This window comes from Acomys minous, assembly GCF_964271855.1.
Source record: "Acomys minous genome assembly, chromosome: 5".
Taxonomy (NCBI): domain Eukaryota; kingdom Metazoa; phylum Chordata; class Mammalia; order Rodentia; family Muridae; genus Acomys; species Acomys minous.
In genome coordinates, this window is record NC_140494.1 from 74,175,283 (window position 1) to 74,196,845 (window position 21,563).

The following is a 21,563-nucleotide window of genomic DNA, read 5'->3' on the forward strand; positions in this document are numbered from 1 at the left end:
ATCGCATGCTGATATTTGGCAGCTAAATATAAGAAGAGTTCTTACAGGAGGAGCAGGAGAGCTCAACACCAAATGAGTAAGCAGATTAGAGACTTCCCTTTCCTTGTCAGCCCATATAAGCCACCACCTGCTTTCAGACAAGCTTCAAATTAGTAGTTGAAGACAAAGAGATTAAAGTTTTCTCGTTATCGAGTCTAACGGAAACTCCACTTTCCTAAATTCCGGAGCCCTCCGGTTTCCCTCTATCAAAGAAGCCATTTCCATATTTCTCAGAAAAGACAATGACTATAATTGTGGCCTCCAGGATTCCTCAGAATCACCTGGTATGGAATCGAAGAGCACGTCCAGGCTCTTCTCACTACCCTGCTCCCCCAGACTTCTGCAGCTCACTTGTTTCCCTGCCCCCAGCTGTTCATTCCTGTACAACCCTGCCTTGTTGCCAGGCCCTCTCTTCTGCTCTGGTTCTCTGCCCCTTGGTCTCCACTTGTGTCCTGGTCCAATCTGCTGGTCACACTCAGCCTACTGAGAACGGTAAGGGTTCTCTCCATGCTCTGGACTCCCAGATGGATACCTATCCCCCACATGTACAATAAGAACCGTTCCCTCAAACATAGCTTGGAGTAGTCACATCCTCATCTTATAGAATCGGGACATTCTGTGAACTCATTGCAGACCTCAGAAGTCAGATGAGAATGAGTTGCATGTATCATATTTATATATTTTATTGTTTTTATTGTGGTGGTTCTCATTTTATGAAAAAGTATCCAAAGCTACATGAGGTGCACTGGAGAAAAATAAGAGGAACCACCATTTTAGTAGATCTGACTTTTCACAATTAGGATTTTTCTCTTCTCAAACACATTGTTGTTACTGTTATGTAAATGGAGAAATACAAGTAAGAAAAAAATATATATTGAGGAAGAATAGGAACAACATAACCCATCTCAGGTATGTCAATACTCATTAAACTTGCTGGTGATCATGAAAACAGCCTAAGTGTCCCTCAGTAGAAGAATGGATAAAGAAAATGTGATACATTTACACTATGGAATACTACTCAGCTATTAAAAACAATGAATTCCCAAAATTTGTGGACAAATGGATTGATCTAGAAATGATAATAATGAGTGAGTTAAACCAGAAGCAGAAAGAGTTAAATGGTATATACTCACTTATATCTGCATACTAGCCCAAGGGGCATGTCCCATGAAAATCTTCACTCATCAGGAAACTGGGACAGAGGGGAGACATCCTATTGGGACTCTAGATGAGAGAAGCATGGGAGAATGGCAAAGTTGAAGGATCCAGAGGATCCTAGAAACCTACAAGAAGAAAATTATGATAGGTAGATTTGGGCTCAGGGGTCCCACTCAAACTATGGCACCAGCCAAGGACAATACAGGTCGTAAACTTCAAACCCCTACCTAGATCTAGTCAATGGACAGGACATTCTCCACAGTTGAGTGGAGAGTGGGGTATGACTTTCACACGTACTCTGGTGCCTCATATTTGACCATGTCCCCTGGATTGGGAGACCTGGTAGCACTCAGAGGAAGGATAGCAGGCTACCAAGAAGAGACTTGATACCCTATGAGCATATACAGGGGGGGGAATCCCCCTCAGTCAGTCATAGGGGAGGGGAGTAAGGGGAAAATGGGAGGGAGGGAGGAATGGGAGGATAGAAGGGATGGGATAACCATTGAGATGTAATATGAATAAATTAATAAAATAAAATAAAATAAAATAAAATAAAATAAAATAAACCTGCTGGTGCATAAGGCAGCTAACTCATAGAATAATAGGCAATCTCTAGCATCCATCCTCAGTAGAAAACATTTATTTCCTGATTCTTTTTTCAGCAGTGTAGAACCACTAGTTTTTTCCATCAAACAGACACCCTGGGAGCATACAGGTTCCTCTCTAGATTCCTTTGGCATATTGGTCTTTCTGGATATCCACACAGCTCTCTTGTAGAAAACTGACATATTGAAAATGCAGACTATCTTTTCTTTGAATGCCAGGCTGTAATGTCTCAATCAGTGCAGAACATTGGCAAAAGCCCTTCCCTATTAATGACATTTGTCATGTCATTGTCATATACGTTAGATTTCAACATCTCAGACAGGAGCAAAGTCTATTTGACAAGAAGTACAAAGTAAGCCTTTGTGATATCTAATATGGTAGTAGCACAGATGGATATTTTAACTATACATTTTACAACTCAAGTGCATGAAAAGATCAAAACAACCCTCTTCTGGTTGTCCAGAGGACAGAAATGGTGATCTTCATTCCTTGGCACTTTTTACTTAAATGATAACTTAGTAATATTGAACAGCATATTTTCAGACAGGATTCATGCAGTGCTTTATTAGAGAAGCAGCAGTATTGCTTTCTGACTGAGGAGTTAGGCATGAGGGGCATGTTGCTATACTGACACCCTAACAAGCATGTCCAATTTATATATTTCCTTGTTTATATGGTAAATTACTTTATAAAATGCTGATGCTCATGTATATTGCAAGTCATCTATTTAAGACACTATCAATTAAATGCACAAGTAAACTTTTTAACATGAATGTAAAACATGTAAGTATAGAAATACGGATGGTCTGGTTTCTATTGAAACTAGATTGTTCTCATATTAGATCACCATGATCGCCAGTTCTGTCACTTTGCTTATTCAAGGCTTCTAGAATCTAGAGGTCAAGGACCTTCTCTACCACAGTGATGAGGAAGCAATGTGGTAGAAGAAGGAGAGAAGAAGGACAGGATCATAGTTAGAACATTTTGGGCCTGTTCCACCTATCAGAGTCATGCGTTCTAAAGACTGGTTTATGTAGCTAGTCAACCAGAACAGGCTGCTGGATACATATAAAACCTGACAGAGATGCACAAGGGGTATTAGATACGTCAGTTGGAGGACCAGGGATGCAGCACCACATTTAAGGTGCAGAGGGAGGAGTGGTAAGTGATCCCCAGAGTAAACATATGTTTCTTGGTGACCAGAGCACTAGGATAGAGAATTTGGAAGTTGGGTAACAATGAAACCATAAAATATTCAAAATTACTATGCAATAAAGATGTATCAGTAGACATGCTGCCACTAGGAAGTGCATGAGCTCCTTTTTCTTGTCTGACCTCACACATCCAGGTGATGGAGAGAATAAAAATAGTGAATTGTTTATTCCAAAGATGTAAAGAGACAGAACCAAATCAGCATGGCCAAATTAATTAAAGCAAACATGTACATGGTTTACCTCTGCCTAAGATGGGGTTTAAGATGTAATCACAAGACTTTTATAGCTCAAGGATAGGGCTTTGCAGATGGGGCATTTGGTGAGCAAAATAGGAGGGGTTACAGGAGCAGAACATAAGCATAACAAGTTAGCCCTAATGACCTCCTGATACAAAGGTTGCACAGTGGGCATAATAAGGTAGCTATAACAACAGGTACTCATAACCAGGTAGGGAGTCATAAGAAGGCAGTCATAGATGATCATACAACCCTTTGAAATGAAAATAGGGTTGCAGGATGATTATAAACATTTTTTTTTTGGAAAAAAAGAGACAATGTTGCCCTTCCTGGAAGAGGCAGTAAAGACCATTATAGTTAGGGTTACAAGTAAGGCATAGCCCAACACTTGAAAAGCAAAGGTTTAATCATACATAGAAGTGAACCTAATTTGTGTTTTTGGTCAGATGGATTTTTAGTACAATATGGAGGCAGTCTGGTTCTTCAGAATGAGTTGAAAATGTACAAAATGCAAATAGGAGGCATTATAAACATTTTTTCCTACTATTTACTACCCAAGATAGACTATTTCTAAGCAGAAATAATTTCAGTTATTTATATTTATTCACTCACAATAAACAATTTCATTCCTTTTGTTTACTTTTCCATTAGTGACAGTTGTCTATTCCTAAATCCATGCGGTTGCTACTCTATATTTTTGAACCATATATGGCATTCTTGTTCAAGAATTTAGAAGACACAAAAATCACATATTATATACTTCTGGGAACAAGGTTTTATCATGCAGCATTCTGCTTCCGGGTATTTTCAATTGTTTAAGCACTGGCCTTTAGTAGATATTATGATTCTCCTATTTCTGTCCATTATGAACACACCTGTTATGTGTACTCTTATGCATGCCTCATATACATTATTTGTCTCCGGGAAATACCCAGGAGTAGAATGGCAGGTTTACAGTGTGATCTATACTTAGCTTTGTAGAACACTTAATGTAATTTTTCTGAACTAGCTGGACTATTCTGTAATTTCATATGTAACAAATGAGAAAGTCCTAGTCCTAGCACATATTATTTTGACATTATTTCATATTGTAAGATGCTTTTCACCCCTTAATTGTAAAGCATTTGCTGTGATAGTATGCATACTTGCATACACATCCATGTGCACTCCTGGGTATATATGTGAGGATGTTTTTCTCCATGTATGCTTTTGTTTTCTTTTACATAACTATTCTTGAAACACAAAAACCAAAGGCCAGAGGAGACAGAGCCCACTGATCTCACACTATATATCACATATAGATGGGTTTAGTTAATAAAAGCAGCAATTATTAATATTTACTGAGAGAAGACTGCTGCTCATCAAAAACAAGAGTCTAAATCCCAAAGGACATAAATTAGCAGGGCAGTTTGAAAACAACCTATTATTGCACAGTAGTTTCTCCCAGTTCCAATCATCATCACTCTCACCATGCATGCCCATAGGCTCCAGGGCACACTGATCCCGCCCAGGCCCATGTAAGTGAAAAATTAAATGATTTTTCTCACATTAGATCTACTTTCTATAATTGGAGAGGCCACAGATATGAAGTTCCTGGATTATTCTAGAATGCTTACCTCCAGAACATAGATACACCATTGCTTTAACGAGTACCCATGCCACTATCCATCCATCAGTCCTTTCATGAATCTTAAACAACAGGTAAATATTTTCTGTGATGTTAATATTCATTGATAACTTGACACAGAAATCACATAAGAGTCAAATTCTGAATATTGCTTTGAAGAATTATCCAGATTAGGTTAACAGAGGTAAGAATGTCACAACAACTATGGATAGCACCAGCCCATGGGATGAGCTCCTGGACATAATGAAAAGTAGAAAGTGAGCTGATCACTGCCATTCACCGCTCTTTATATCCTGACTAAGGAATAAATGGTACCAAGTATCTCAAGCTCCAAATGTAGTAATGCCTCCAAACTGTGAGTCAGAATAATTCATTTCTTTGTTGTTGTTTTGTTTTGTTTTTTTGTTTTTTTTGTTTTTTTGGGTTTTTTTTGGTTTTTTGAGACAGGGTTTCTCTGTGTAGCCTTGGCTGTCCTGAACTCACTTTGTAGACCAGGCTGGCCTCGAACTCACAGCGATCCGCCTGCCTCTGCCTCCCGAGTGCTGGGATTAAAGGCGTGTGCCACCACACCCGGCTCAGAATAATTCTTTTCTTTCTCTCTCTCTCTTTTTTTTGTTGGTATTCATCACAACAGCAGGAGTGGTAACTAATGCACACTGTTTTTTTTTTTTAATATAACATATTCTTAAAATTTCACACTGATTTTAACCCTCTTTCAACTTGTGTTTCAGGAGGAAAGAAACTTCCATTTTCTTCCATATCCAGATGGCCTCACACAGACCTGCTGCCATTCCAAGTGTGCAATTCCCTCAAATGATCCATTATACCCTGGTGCATCTAAAATAAATAAAGGTTAAAAGATCAGAGAAGCAGGGCCATATGTTCAAACATGTTGTGTGTAATTTAGCAATAGCAATGTCAGGACAGAGTCAGATTATATATTGCCTGCCAAAAAACCTGAAACAAGGTTAAGAGGAAAAGATGGTGTTGTCCTGTGGGCCAGGAATGCAAACCGAGGTTCCTGTGAGAGTGGTGGAAAGAAGACCCAGCAATCAATGACCTCTCTACCACAGCTTTTATCTGACCAATAGAAAATTAAACCCACAGCGGGACTGGGGAGTGTGTCTTGAGAGGTTTGGGTACCTCACTGTTAGTTATACCCAGAGATTCATCCCCAGACTTTCTTCTTATCACAGATACATTGTTTGTACGAATTTGAACAATGGTTGCACATAAACTCTGTACATCCTCTCTTACACTCCAAGTCATTGTTAGGTCACTAATAATATGCAACCTAGTGTCTTTGGAAATTATTGCCATTTTATATTGCTTAGGTCATAAGGATGAGAAAAATAGACAAAATTACTTTTCAACCCTTTGTTTTTAAATTTTAGCTGTGCTATGTATTGAATACAAGGTCACTTGCATGCCAGACAAATCCTTCCAAGATAGCTTTGGTCCATGGTTGTTTGAATGCAAAGAGTGAAATTCATGATTACAAAGAGATAGCCACACATTAACTTTTACCCTGTAAGCTTCCTTTTGTTCAGTCCATGTCCAAAGCATCTTTTCAGGTGGAGTTTGTCGTCCCAATCCATGACTGACCTCTCTGTTTCATTTATTTACAGTGCTTCCTGCCTTGGAATGGCTGTATAGTTTACTAATTTTGTGTATTTGTTAGAGCGCCATGGTAAAATATAAGTTTTTACTACAAAAATATTTTCTTTCATGTTTTGTTAATTTGTATTGCTCACCCGCTGAGACTGTCTGTCTATGGAATGCAGCTTGAATGAAGGAACGCACTGAGCCACTTTAGGGGTTCACTGGTCCCCATTGCAAGGGAAGTATTTGTATGGGAATGAGAGGACACAAGGGATGGGATAACCATTGATATTTAATATGAATAAATTAATAAAATAAAATTTAAAAAAAGAAAAAAGTTAAAATTGATAATTATCTTAAACCTATATATCTACTCATTAGAGTTTTCAAGTTAAGAGGAAGAGCATTAAAGTGAGAGAGCTGTGGTCATGTCCCAGCCTTGGAGCTTGAAGGTATGCATTTTCAAAAGACAGTGTGATTCTATTTTGGGAATACAGTCCAAATATGGGAGAATCTCTTGAACTATTTAAATTCAAAATTTTAATCAGCTAATGAATTATTTTTATGAAATAATCCCCTGAGAGTCAAAATATAATGCAAAAAAATTTTTCTTTTTACATATGTCTATGATTGTTCTAAGACTGAAACAGGGTAACTTGTGGGGTAAAAACCCTAGATACTGACTGCAGACCTGTGTGTGTGTGTGTGTGTGTGTGTGTGTGTGTGTGTGTGTGTGTGTGTATGTGTGTGTGTGTGTGTGTGTGTGTGTGTGTGTGTGTGTGTGTGTGTACAGTACATGTGCAGGCCAGAGTCTGACATCACTGCACTGCTGCCTTGTCAGTTGCTCTCCATATTTTTTTTTTTTGAGACAGGGCCATACTGAATCTGGACTGTGTTGATTTGGTCACACACATGGGCCTCTGAGCTTCTTAGGGTTGAGCTGACAGACTCAGTTACCGCATCCTGCTTTTCACATAGCCCTGGTATCTGAACTTATGTCCTCATTCTTGCCAAGCAAGTACTTTACTGACTGAGGCATCTGCCAGGCTGTTGACCACACCGTTGAGGCAGTGGTTACAATTTACAGTCTATGCACACTGTGAAAGGCACTTACATTATTGGGGGAACAGTGATGATGAAATAGATAAGCCTGAGATCCACTAACAGAAAACGTCCACCCACCTCTTTACCATGCACACTGAAGGATTTATAATGGAATTGTCACATAGCTGCAAATTAATAAACAAACATTATATACACTGATTACCTGTGTTATGCACTTTCGTACTCTCTTATTTTTCTTTTATTAGAAAATAAAATGGATTGATCTTCAGTAGAGGCATGGAAAATAAGACTGCGACACTCATTAACCTAAGAGTGACTATGATTATACACTTCCTGCATAAGAAAACACGAATACTTTAACAGCTATAATTTTGTATGCCCTTGCTTTTTTCTATGCATGTACACTTGATATCCCATTATGCTAATTACATTAATTTCCAGTGAGTAGAGGGCTAAGTATTTCTTCATTTGGAAATATGTAGTAGAAACTAAGCCTTATATCACTCATACACCCACTGACAGGCACATATTTGTGCAGTTAGAGTGAAATAAAAGGCAAGGATAATCCTAGTTTTGACACTGGGCATGTGACCTGGCTGCTTTTATAGTTTAGTGACACAGCTCAGTGAATAAACAGGTTTGTGACTAAATTTGAAATGCTAAGACAAAGACTCAGAGATATGAAGCTGGAAGTGCAAATCCCCAGGCAGATTATGTGAACTCTATGCCTCATACATTTGGTCTAACAAATAAATGAGACATTGCACATAGCATAACAGTACATAGGACTTTGTAATCATTCAAGAAGCTTCAGGTAATGATAATACTGACCAAGTTAACAGGAATTGTACTGAGGTAACCAGTACCTATAGTTTGGTCTTTCTCACAATATCATAGTTATTTGACTTAATCAATAAACATTTATTTTACACACTCTGAAATCTGAGACAAACAAGGCAAATATCTGAGCAGATTCAGTACCATAATTTTCACACTGGTTGTGGGTGGCTCCCTTCTTGTAATATCCTTGCACAGTCAGAGAGTTTATGCCTCTTTCTGTTTCCTTCATCACTGGTATGAATAAAAGCTGATAGAACCACCTTGAAGATACCAATCAGTGTGGAAGTTCCTGAAAAAGCTACAAGTAGCTCTATGACAGGGTCTAGATTTACCACCATTGACTGGATATCTAAAGCACTCTATACCATACTCCTGACATACTTGCTCATCCATAACTTTGCTGCTGTAGTCTAAATAGCCATGACATGGAAACAACCTAGATATCCACCACCTGGTTAATGTAAGGTACATTTACACAATGGTATATTATTTAGTTGTTAAGACAAATGAAAATAGAAAATTTACAGGTAGATGGACAGAGCTAGAAACAATAATTCTGAGAGAGATAACTGAGGTCCAGAAAGATAAACACTGCATGTTCTTTCCTATATAGAGATCATTTTTTTCTTTAATAATACTTTCATCACAAATACCATTCCTAATAATTGAACCCACACCTATTAATCTCTGGAAATATACATCTTCAAACACCATGAGATTAGAAAACTGGACTATGCCATAAGAAGCTGTGGTAAAAACAGACGTAACCATAAGAGCTGCCACTATGAAAAAGTAAACATTGCCATCACTTCTTAAAAGACAGAACAAAGACCAATATGTAGAAATTATCAAAATAAAATATGTAGGGCATTTCTGTTTAATGGTTAGTGCTCGAGATTCTAATAAAATCTATTGTAAATATGCTAAATGAAAAAACAAACCATTGAGCTATTTATATCATGAGATACGATGTCTTGGGATGTTTTAGTGAAATTCAAATTATCATGCAAATGGAACTCCCTCTTGGCATTTGGAATTTTTATTTATTAATTAATTCATTAATTAATTAATTTATTTCTTTGATTCTGCAATCTTAGTATTCTAGGGCACAAATATAAAATTTGTTGTTTCTTCTTTAGACAGATCCGAAGAAGACAAATCCAGTTAATGCTTACACAGCTCCACGGTGTGGCTTACATGTAGTGAATGTCAAACCATATGAGATATGAGCAGCCTGAATTAGAAACACCACGTCAATGAAACAGAAATTTGCTTAGAAACAAATAATTAGAAAGCATATGTGAAGATCTGCAAGCCGTGATTTGGAGATGACTAATATTTTGGTCTAGCTGTTCCAGCACTGACAATAATTTTCTGTTTGCAGAAACACCCGCTGAAGAGTGCATTTTTAGACAGTGTCTAGCTTTAGTTATTCCCAAACTGTCCACAGTACCCTGTGTGTAACTTCACAAACCATGGAGCAAAGAACATAAATCCCAACCATCTGGAATCCCACTAGACCCAATAAGATGAAACACACACACTGTGCTGGCTATAAATACAAAACAGGCCAGAAACAAATAATATTTTAGAGTCATTTATCAACACTGCACTAAATTCATCATCCCCTCCCACAACAACAAGGCAAGCTCTCATTTCAGGGGCAGTCTTCTCTGCAACCCACAGTGACTATACCTATTTCCTAAAGGAGAGGGACGGTAGCTCTGTATCAATATTTAGTCTTTTATAGTCTGTCTGTACGTACAGAATGCTTTATTGACTAGAAGCATTGAATACAATTTTCTACAGCTAATCAAAAGCTGTTTTCATCAAAATGTATCAAGTCCTCATTACCCACAAGGTAACCAAGGGTAGCACAAAACTCTTGCACCTCTGCCTTCTTCTGGGTCTGCTTCTTTCATTGTCAATCACACTTCAGTTGACCCAGAATGTAAAAGTTAATCACCACAAATGTCTTCCTACCTACTTCATCTCATCCCCTTTGCACATTGAAAGCATAAGAATTGTACCAAACCTGACCCTACGTGTAATTCCAGGAACCTCAGAGCCTTGTATGCAGAGATGACCAGTCCCATATGAGAACAATGGTCTGTCCTGGAGATGGAGATGATTCGCCCTGGGCTTGCTGAAGGAGATCATCTTGCAGTAACAGGACTGGTCACTATGAAGCCAAGTGGTAACTACATCTTCTTATTGGACGGACCACTGTGCAGGACCCTGTTTGTTTGTTTATTTGACAGCATCTCTTATTTAATAAAGCAGGCTGTCTTGCTATAGATTTTGTTGCCCAGGCTGGTCTGGAACCCATACATCCTCCTGGCTCAGTCTCCCTGAGTGCTGGGATTAAAGGTATAAGCAACCATACAGATTTAGGAACTATTTAATTATGCAAATTTTGTTGTATACAAGAACAGTTCTTTCTCTATTTAAGCCTAAAGCTTATATCAGTAATCTGAAGAGGAGCCTGGACGTCTTTGGATTCCTTATTTTTTCTCCCTTCTCAGTGCACATCAGGGATCCATTAATTTCTTCTCTTGGCTGTCAGGATTCCTTGGAATGGGTGGCTGAGCTCAACCTGTTATGGCAACAAAAGCCCAGGCTTTTGCTTTAAAACTCTTGTTATGACTTGAACGAAATATGTAAAGAAAAGTCAGAAACGTTAGAATTTTAAGAGAACTAATGAGGTGGAATGTAGAACTTATTTTGTAATTGATTTACTAATGATTTTAGTGATTATAATATGTTTCGATTGTTTTCTTGATGCCTTAATATTTTTTATTTTATATATTTTTCTTTTTCTAACATTGTGGAAGCAAAGTCAAGATTTTTTTCTTAATTTATGCTTAAAAATACTGTGTCATGGTAGCTTTGAATGCTTATACGTATGTTCCCTTTAATATTTTTTCAGTGTTGAGTATTCTCTGACAAGCCATTCCATGTTAATATTGGACACAGCTGTGAAGATTAAGACACACAGTCACATTGCAAACAATACTCCCATATCTGCTACTTACTTTCTTGAATTCAACCAGTTTGGAATTACAAAGGTTACATTGTCACTGGTGAGACAATGTAGCAAGGCTTATAGTGTGCCATCTGTTAAGAACCTGTGCCAAACTGGATTTCCACATTACCTCAACACAATGCAGCCTACAAAATATGTGTATAACATTTGCATTGTATTGGCCATTAAAAGTAATTCAGGGATGATTTAAATAAGTTTATGGGAAGACCAGTGAAATGGCATTTTCTACCAAGCCTAATAGGCTTTCGTAGTTAACCCAAGGAAAGTTGTATAGACATTTCATTCCTTACATATAAAAATATCAACAGCCATAAGTAGGTCAATTTACATTCATTTCACACCATTTGTGTGGATGCTTGTGTTCATAGCTTTTCTTAATAATTCCTAAATACAGAACTTTAACGGTGTTTCTGTTTATCCAACAGACATGTGACTGCACAGTGTTTTTTCCAATGCACACTCAGTAATAATAAAATGCTAAATGTGCCATGATTCTTCAAAAGAATAAATATAATATATAGAGACAGGCATAAATCCTGCATGCACATGATGGAAGTACTATATGGGAAACAGCGGAAACTTAACAAAGAGCTCTGTAGAGTGTCTTGTTGGAAAGGGGGGCAGTCCTTACTAAAGTATCAAAGAAAAAGTACCGTATCTTGAGGTATCATAAATATGTCAGCCACACCAGATATCTTTATCAACCTGAATAAATACTACTTCATTAACACAGTTAAAATGATTCTCCTAAATTCTAGCCCAAACTTCCTGAGTAGGTCTGAGAAGAAAACAACAGCAGCTCTGTAGTCCTGGTTGCACTGATTATGCAGGTTGAATGACCTGTAAAGAGAACCTAATTACCTCTTTAGAGGCAAGATAATTAATAATAAGATCCTCTGTCAGGAACTGGGAGTGGGGAACTAGCCACAAGCCTTTGGGATTTAGGAAAAGGCAGTCATCAGGGAGGAAATAGCCTGGACCTGAGCACACAATCTGGCAGGTGACACCCAGACAGGATTTCAGTCAATTGCACTGAGCACTCTCCTGGGGAGGAGTGCTCAGCATGTGCGACATTAATGAGGAGGGAAGGAGAAGAAGAAGCAAGGACAGGAGAAAAGGAACTAGCATGAACAGAGATTTCTTCTACCCATTGTAATTCAAAAAATTTTTTACCTAATATGTAGCCTCCTTATTAGGAGATAAATGTTTTTACTGAGAATACTTCTCATCTTCCTTGAAAACACACTAATAAAGCTTTCTCTATATGGCAAAGCATTATCTATCTGAAGGGTAATATTAGTGATCTCCGTAGACTTCACTGCTTGGCTTGGGCTGTAGCAGGCTGTGCACAGACAGCATGTTTCTAGAAATGCCCATTTTTTTTGCTAACTAAAGGCATCAGGGCTGGTCTTCCATCCCCTGTCACCAGGACATGGCATTTTCATCTGCTTCCTCAGGTGTAAATGCACCAGCACCTGCCCCAGGGAGACTTAAGTTCTTACTGATTTGTGAATTTTTCCAGAAGGAGATTCTCTGTGGGGGAGGTGACAAGTGTTTAGTCTCCCAGGGGCTGATATAGTAACCTAAGCCTTGACAGTGCTAGTTCTGGTTATCCAGATGGCATAAGGAGGGTCAGACCTCCCAGGCATAGAACCCAAGTGATAGTTACAGGATGAGAAAGAAAAACAAATGCTGCTTGCTAAATGTGTAGACACTCTCTCGAATTTTCATTCAGAAGTTTGATACGATGACTTCCAAATTATCTTAATGTCTTCCTGCTGCATCCTCAAATAACTAGAGTTATTTTGCTTCAATACCTGAGTAGAAATTTCATGAGGCATATTTTATATAGAAAGGCAAAAGTTAACACTATTTTCATATTGGGATGGGCTATTCTCAAGTAAAGCTAGCAAATACAATTATGCCTGTGCTGTTGGTTGTAGCAATATCACATTGCTTCTTACCTTAAATCAAAACATAAAGCTTGAAGTGAGTTTTTAAAAAAAATATGCTACTAGTATTTGTTAACTATGTGCTCAAAAATTTCTCAAATATTAGATATAATCAGCAATATATGTAATCACCCTCTAGTGCATGCTTTATTTGAAAAGTGTTGGTTTAAATATTTTAAGTGTAGTGTTTGTTAGGTCCTGCTGCGTGGCGTGGCTGGCATGGCTTGCCCTCTAGCTCGGGGCGGGGCTTCCCCCTCCCAGAGATTCACTATGTAAACCAGACATTTTGGCTCCAGGGTCTTCCCCCCACACTTTTCCTACACACCCCTACCTTTTCTCCTTTCCTTCTCCCACCCCAGCGTGTGCTCCCTCTTCTGTTTCCCCCTCCTCTGGCACTTCTAGTAAACCTGCATTGATATAATAGTTTTGTCGCCTATTAGCTCATTCTATTTAGGTAATCAAGCAGTGTGTAGCTATTATTAATTTTATAAATTCTGTCTCAATGAGGCTGGATAAAGTATCAGAATGAAAAAACATTCCTTCCAGTTATTCTGAGAAGTAAGGAACTTACATGTGTAGGAGCAAGTGCACTCACTTAAGGATTGCACAGAGCCAAGAGTGAACATGTGTGAATGTGTGTTGAAAGCATATTGTTCCTGCAAAAGTTTTCAAAAAAGAAAGGCTCAGATTTCATCACTCCAAAGACATGAGATCAATTTCTTCAGTCTGCCCTGCCTCTGCTTCCTGACTTCTAGCATTAAAGGCGTCACCACTACCAGCCAGTTTGAATCCATTTTTAACAATGCTAACAATGTTTAACAATATTTAACAATATTAAACACCTAAATCGAATATAGATAAATATCTAGACAAAATATAACCATTTATGTCTTATAATGTATATTACTAATGTATTTACTGTTACTTTTGTTTTTTGGGTAAATGATGAGTTAAAAATATTTGAGGCAAATTTTCAGAAGATTCATCTCTTTATGTAAAAGTAATAAACAATATGCAGAACCTTTCTGCTGGGAATTTTTTTCTAAAGAAAACTAAGCATCATTTAACAGTTATTTTTCAAGTGATTTTTTTGAGTGGGCCACTTTTGGCACCATTTATTGAAAGATAAAGTGACTTAAGGTCCAATTATTTTTCTCATATTTTTTAAAATTGTTAAAAGGGTACTTTCCCCAAAGATACTTTCTGTAAAAGATTTTGTGAAATTACTTCCTAACTTTTGGTGAGAGCAAGGTGTAGTGTATAGTAAAAGTCATGTAAATCTCTCTAGCATGCTCCTGGAAAGACTACAGAAGGAAACTCGACCTTGCTGCAGATACTCATCAGAGGGCTTACTGGTAAACCTCGGCAGTGGAGCGATGGAGGCCCTGGGTAATAGTAATGATGAGCAAATGATTTCTTTTTAGAGGTCCACAAATTAAAAGTATTAGGGATTGCTATAGTCTGAGAATTATGCACTCATAATTGCAGTTTATTTTTTTCTGGTTTTCTATCCGTTTCAATTGTTGTGCATTTTGAGTATTACTTTACCAACAAAGCTACAGCTCCGCATCAGGAGTCTCAATATTTCTCCTGCAACAGAGCATAGTCTACTGTGATCACACACTTACCTCAGTGTTGTAACCAACATGGGATTGGGTTATGGCTTTTGATGTACCTATTTGAGATTGATGTAGGACAAATGGGACCATTATGTTGAATGCCTCCTTAAGAGTTTTCCCTTCCAGATAGTAACATAGCCCATTTTTAAAAAGTTTTAAATATTTTTTAGTTCTTTGCATATTCTAAACATTAAAGCTCTATCAGGTGTATAATGGGCAAAGATTTTTCCCCACCCTTAGCTTCCTCTTCATTGTGCTGTGTCTGTTGCTGTAAAGAGCCTTTCAGTGTCAAAAAAATCACTCCACTGGTTAACTGTAGGTTTTGTTCAGTGAGCTACCTAAGTCCTATTTATGAAATCAGTACCTGTGCCTATTATTGATTGGATTCTTTTAATTTGAAGAAAATTCAGTTTCAGCAGCATGTGGTGGTTGACTCCTATAATCCCAGCCCTTGGGGAGGCAAGGCAGAGGCAGGCAAATCTTTGAGCTCGAGGCCAGCCTGCTCTACAAAAGAAGTCCTGGAGAATTAAGACTATACAGAGAAACTCTATCTCGAAAAAGCAAAACAAATAAACAAAATCCTCTGAAAATATTTTTAAAACATGCCATTGCAAAAACTTCTTTTTATGCAGCTTAAATAATGCAGATTTCCATCATAGGATACATTTACGTATGTATGTATTGATGGACGAATATAGATTTCAAAAGCAGATTTATTTTGTCATCTATTTGTGTGTGTGTATCTGTGCTTTTGTAGGGCTTGTGTCCATGGGTATCTTATCCCAGTTTTTGTCTTCAGTAAAACATATTTCTAATATGAAACACTCACTTAACATAAGTAAAATGAGCAGGGACTGTTAGCTAATGCAGAACTGGCCTTTCTGATAGCCAGCACTGTGGAGAAGGCTTTTTCGGGGAGTTACACAGGCCTGTGCTGAAGCCCTCTTCCAGTGACAGTGTTTCAAACAGCTGAAAACACACATATTGTCTCTGTCTAAATCTTCTTCTCCCCAGAGCGCATGCCCCTAATTTCGCCCATCATTTCCCAGGTGATAAAGATTCATCATCCCTTGCTCTCTCTACCCAGCTCTGCAGGTGGCTAATGCCGCTGTGCCAGATGGAGCCTGACAAGACCAGACCGTGCACAGGGGCACCCAGCAGCCTTCATCCTGGACCAGAATTCCTATTCATACATTTGTAGCCAAGTCTCCCCAAAATTGAAATACAGCAATCTAATAGTTTTTTCTCAGTATTAAACTTTGTCTTTTGAGCTGGTTTTAGCTTGTTTTATGTATTTCCTTTTTATTTGTTTTTTTTTTTCACTCAGAAACAGCTTTGTTCTTGGAGCCACTTACAAGGACTCTTACTAACATCCCAGCAGGAGCTGAAATTTGCCATTATAGTTCATACAACTAGTTATTATGCCCCTCAAAATAAAAATAACAATAATTGAATTTAGGCAATAAAATCTGGTTCTTTAAAGTATTTTGTTCTATCTGCTTTTTATACAATAAGAAAATGACTTAACTTATACTTCCTTGAAGTATACTCTAAAAATGATTACCTTAATTTGCTTTGATTACTTGTAAAAGCCTCAGTGTTTAGCACCTTAATTTTTATAGCCCCAACTTGAGTCTCCAACCCACTACCTCCTCCTCTGTCAGATGTCTCTGAATATAATTATAAAGAATATTTGAGGGAAAACTACGAGTCAGACACACATTCCCCAGGTAGTAATTTGTAAAATATTTCAAATTCTATTACATTGGATTTATTTTTAGCAAATAGCAATTCTCCTCTCAAATTTAGGACTATCTTTGAAATCTATTTTCTGATACTAATAAAGATTTTTAAATATGAGACACTTCACCATGGCAAACAGTAGAAACCATTACATTTAATTCTAGGTCTTTTAGGTGCTAAGTTTATAAAGCAAGACAGCATGTTCACCCATCAATCTCAAAATCACACTCTTATTTTGCCACCGTTACTTATAAGTCTTAATTGGGACAAATGTGAAGATTTTCAAACGGATGGCGATTGATTATATAAGAATTCCTTCATTCATCCCTTCCTTTCCACCATTCTTTTCTGTCTTTTCTTTCTTTCTCTCTCTCTTTCTTTCTTTCTTTCTTTCTTTCTTTCTTTCTTTCTTTCTTTCTTTCTTCCATCGTATTTATTTTGAGGTGATGTGTCAAACCCTTGAGTTTGGCCCTGCCCCCCTACTGCTTTTCCTGCTCCCACTTTCCAAGTGTCAGGACTACAGGCACATGTCACCAGCCTTGACTGTAGCCATGGTCTCTCACTTAAATATTTAAACTTATAAGTAAACACTGAATGGAAAGTCTGTTTCATAACTCTTTCACTCACACTATTTTTTTGTTTTTGTTTTTGTTTTTTGTTTTGTTTGTTTGTTTGTTTGTTTTTTGTTTTTTTTTTTTGTCCCTAGTAATTCAACAAAGATTCATTCTTGTCTTTCAAAACAGCCCTGTTTTGGTAAAGCTCAGATGAAGATTTTGATTTTCATTTTACTTTCCCATTGTTTTCAGCTTACATACTTTTTCTTTCCAAAAAAACCATGAGGTTTATAGATCACGAAAAACCCCCTGTACTCCACAGTGAACCACCAACCAAATGTCCTGATTTGTTCTCCTTCGGTATGTGGCACCTGAGACAGTGAAATCTTTATACAAGCCATTCCATTTGAATGAGCAGAGTTGGGCCTAAGATTCATGTTTCCTGGGGGTAGATGGCCCACCGTTCTGTATTTACAGGCTGAGTCTTGTTTTAATAAGTAAAAGAGTCAAGTTAAAAAAGTATAGGTCAGAAGTAATGCCACATGAGACTGATAATGTTAACTATTTGTATTCACACATATTTTATTTAACCATATTTTAAATATTTCATTAAAGGGAAATATGTTTTATTTTCTAATATTCATATCTGTTCTAAGTCAACATGCTAATATTTATTAGTCCGTTTAATTTAAATTGGTGGCAGTTACTTGAGTTCATTTTGAGCATTCAATGGAATATACATTTTTCACTAAGAAGCCTCTCCTCATTATTAGACACAATTAAAATTTTATTTTATGCATGGTTGGACTTTAATTTAGAAAAAAGTATAATCCATACATGCTATTTAAAACTCTAGTCAAATTCTTTTAAAGACCCCAAGTGTTCTAATATCTACCCCTATTAAGAGAGATGTGATGGAATTATTATTTAACAGGTAAGTCAAGCTGCAGATGACTTACAGTAAGAACAGAAGCAAGAAGAGCATCCTTATGTAAAACCCAGAGTGTTCAGTTAAAACACACATTTGATACATTTATATGTTGTAGTCTTGAATATGCTTATGATACAGGTAGGTGATAAATACTTATCTTAATTTAATATTAGACATTAAAAACCACACGATTAGTAAAAATAATTATTATTTTGGAAAGAGGCCTCTGAACTCTTTCTCTTTCCTCCTCTCATTTTGTCCTAAAAGCGTTCTTTTGATTCATCTTACTTGACAATAGCCAATTCTAAGTTTTCACCTCAGCCAGCCTAGCACAGGCACCGACATTCCCTTCTTCCCTCTCCAATGCTATGGTTAAAAGCCCCCCTCTATGAACATCCTTCACCAATCTTCCTATGGTTCTGCAGCTGGTCTTTCTTTTGGCCGGTCTGATCAGTTCTCTTTTTCTCTGCAACCTACAAAGCACATTTCTTCTCACATATACTGTCTCCAGTCAAATTGTTGTCTCAACTTTTAGTTTGCACCAGTGAAGATGTCCAACATTTTATCTGAAGCCAACTCAGCTTTCTTATGCCCTCAGCTCACATGTCCAATGGCTCCTCATGCCCAATGACATCGCATGACTCCACAGTATCACTACTCTGCCATCTTCGCCATGTGACAGCCTCACCCATCCCACACCTGCTTCTATGGCCATTTTCACAATTTCAGTAGGGAGAAATTACCTTTCGGGTTGCCAAGGCATTGCACTTTCTTGGGCATAAATTATTTTCCTTATATAATTTATCAACAAACATTAACATTTCAAATAAATAGTGACACTTATCCTTTCCTTTTTGTTACCTTTTTTTTTCTATCGCTATGGTTCATGTTCTAGTTATTATGCTAATTTGAATGAAACCTATTGACTGCATTCTCTTTACGTTTGAGAAAGTAGACACAATACTTTAAGGAGAATTCATTGAATTCACTTGTGTACCTTAACATATCTCCATATATTTAGAAAAATTGAGGATAAAGTCAGTCTAAAAGTGCTAGTTACTTTTAGACCAAGATTAGGGCTTATGGTGAAGAAGTCACATATGCATATTTGAGTGAGAACTCCATCTGAAGTCTCAATGTGTATTCATAGACTGAACTTGACTCTAGTTAATTATATCTTGGCAGTACATGTCATTACTGTGTCCATTGCAATCCCTCAATTGCTCCCCTACAGCCATACAAGGCAACTGGTGAGTTCATTGGTCTCTTCCAAGCTCAGTGGGTCGTAGGCTATTGCCTTACTCCTTTTTTTGCCTCTGGGCTTTCATGAACATTATAAGGATCTGCTTAAGCCTGTACTGAACAGTGCTAAAGGCGTTAATTGCTCTAAAGTCAGACTTCATATACTGACTCCAGATGCGAACGATCTTAAAACTCTTGAATTTGTGGCAGCTGTGAAGTGTAGTCATGGAAAGGCTTCTCTTACTTGGAAGCAAATGAGGTTGTCAGCTATTGCAGAGTACAGGACTTTGTGAAAATCTCTTTGTTTTGGAAACAGTTGGTGCAATAACAGTGATGAAACTGAGAATAACTTTCAGAGAAAGCATTCCTTGGGGGCAAGGGATTAAGTATACTTTATTGTTAGTTTTAAATAATCACTTGGCATTCTGATATTTTAACTGAATACCAGATAGCCACAGTGTCTACACAAATCAGACAATACAGAAGCTGTGTGCAATAGAACTACATTTAATATTTATTAAAAAGAAAATCGTGCTATTTATCAAAACTTCACACTCATGATAATTTGGACAACTTTAAGTAGGACAGATCAGAACGTGAGTGTTTTTCCAAACTGACATTCATAAATGTGGCTCAGTATCAGAGTGGGACCACACACATGTGATTTCAACCACCCACATATGATCTCACCATTCACATGTGCTCTCAACCATTAACATGTGATCTCAATTATGCACACGTTATCTGAGCCACGAACATGTGATCACAAAGTTTAGAAGGTTGAGGCAAAGCGGTAGAGAGTTAAGGCTATTCCTGACAACAGAGTGTAGGGCTAGCCTGAACTACATGAGAACCTAAGTCAGGGAGAAAATATAAATTAATTAAAGCTGCACATAAGTTATGGTTCACTATCCTGTCACTTTTGGCTCATTTGAAGGACTTAGTATCTAGTGTTCAGATCCTTAAATTTAGTGCAAGCCAATTCTTCTAAATAAACCAAATAAATGTTGTTATTAAAGTTCATAATGACATAGCACTACTCAAAAGTCTTAGGTAGTCCTTATTCAGTATAAATATGTAAGCTACAAATATGAGTCATACGTACAATGTTAAACTTATTATCAATTACCCATGAAAAAGAAAGGAGAGAAAAAGCTAATTTTACTTTGTTTATTTAAAATTTTCTCATTTTAAGATGGAACAAAATGGATTATTGCTGGAACACTGGGCACATTTTTATACTGAAGTTTAATCAATATATGTTGTATTTGTCTTCAGAGCACATATCAGTTCAAGGACCCAGTCCAAGCATGTATCTGCCTATATAAGACAATACACACTGAGTTAATGTTCTGTTGTTAAGGTCATCGCTTAGGCCCATATATTTTTCAATCAATTTTCTAGCTATTAGCTACTTTATGAAATATTTCTCAGTTGAAAGCATGTTGAATATGGTTACTGTCCTCTAGTTGAAAGCATGAGGAGATGGCTCTTAATTCTCTATTCAGAATAGACTGGTGTCTATTTGTAGGAGCCCAGATATATTTTTGTATTCTATTATTAAATTCTGAGGCACTGAGGAGCTAGACTATAACATCTGTTACAGCTCATTTCTGAGATTTTATATGGTTGTGGGTGGGACTCTTCAAAGTCCTAAGAACAAAGAGCATTCCACAAAATGACAGAATCACATGTGTGTATCAGTCTTTTGTTTTTGTTTATTCCAAATGCCTGATTTCATTCTTGAAAGCAATTATTTTCTGGCAAAAGGGCGAAGTTTGGAATGGAAAGATAGCAAAGCAGTTGAGAGTCCATCTTGCTCTTTCAGAGGACCCAGGTTCAATTACCAGCACCCGCATAGTAGCCTACAACCTTTGCACCTCCTATTACAGAGGAACTGATGCTCTTTTCTGTCCTCTGAAGGCACCAGGAAGACACACGCACCAGGAACATACATGCAAGCAAAACATCCAAATGCATATAATAAAATTAAAAATGTAAAATGGGTAAAGTTCATCTGTGTAAATGTATTTGTATCTATGTGAAAGAAAATAAAAAGGAGTGTGGGCCCAAGTGGTGTTGGTGCATG

At 37.4% G+C, this 21,563-nt stretch overlaps 1 protein-coding gene across 4 annotated transcripts in view; it reads right to left on the minus strand.

Annotated features, from left to right (window-relative positions):
- CNTN5 (contactin 5) overlaps positions 1–21,563 on the minus strand; it is a 1,112,028-nt gene that overhangs the window by 820,461 nt on the left and 270,004 nt on the right. The window contains exon 1 of one of the 4 annotated variants that reach the window (XM_084782480.1): positions 1,173–1,310. The exons of the other annotated variants lie outside the window; for them this stretch is intronic. The gene's annotated coding sequence lies outside the window, so the exon portion shown is untranslated. Of the gene's footprint in view, positions 1–1,172; positions 1,311–21,563 lie in introns of those variants that run through there. 4 annotated transcript variants of the gene reach the window in all.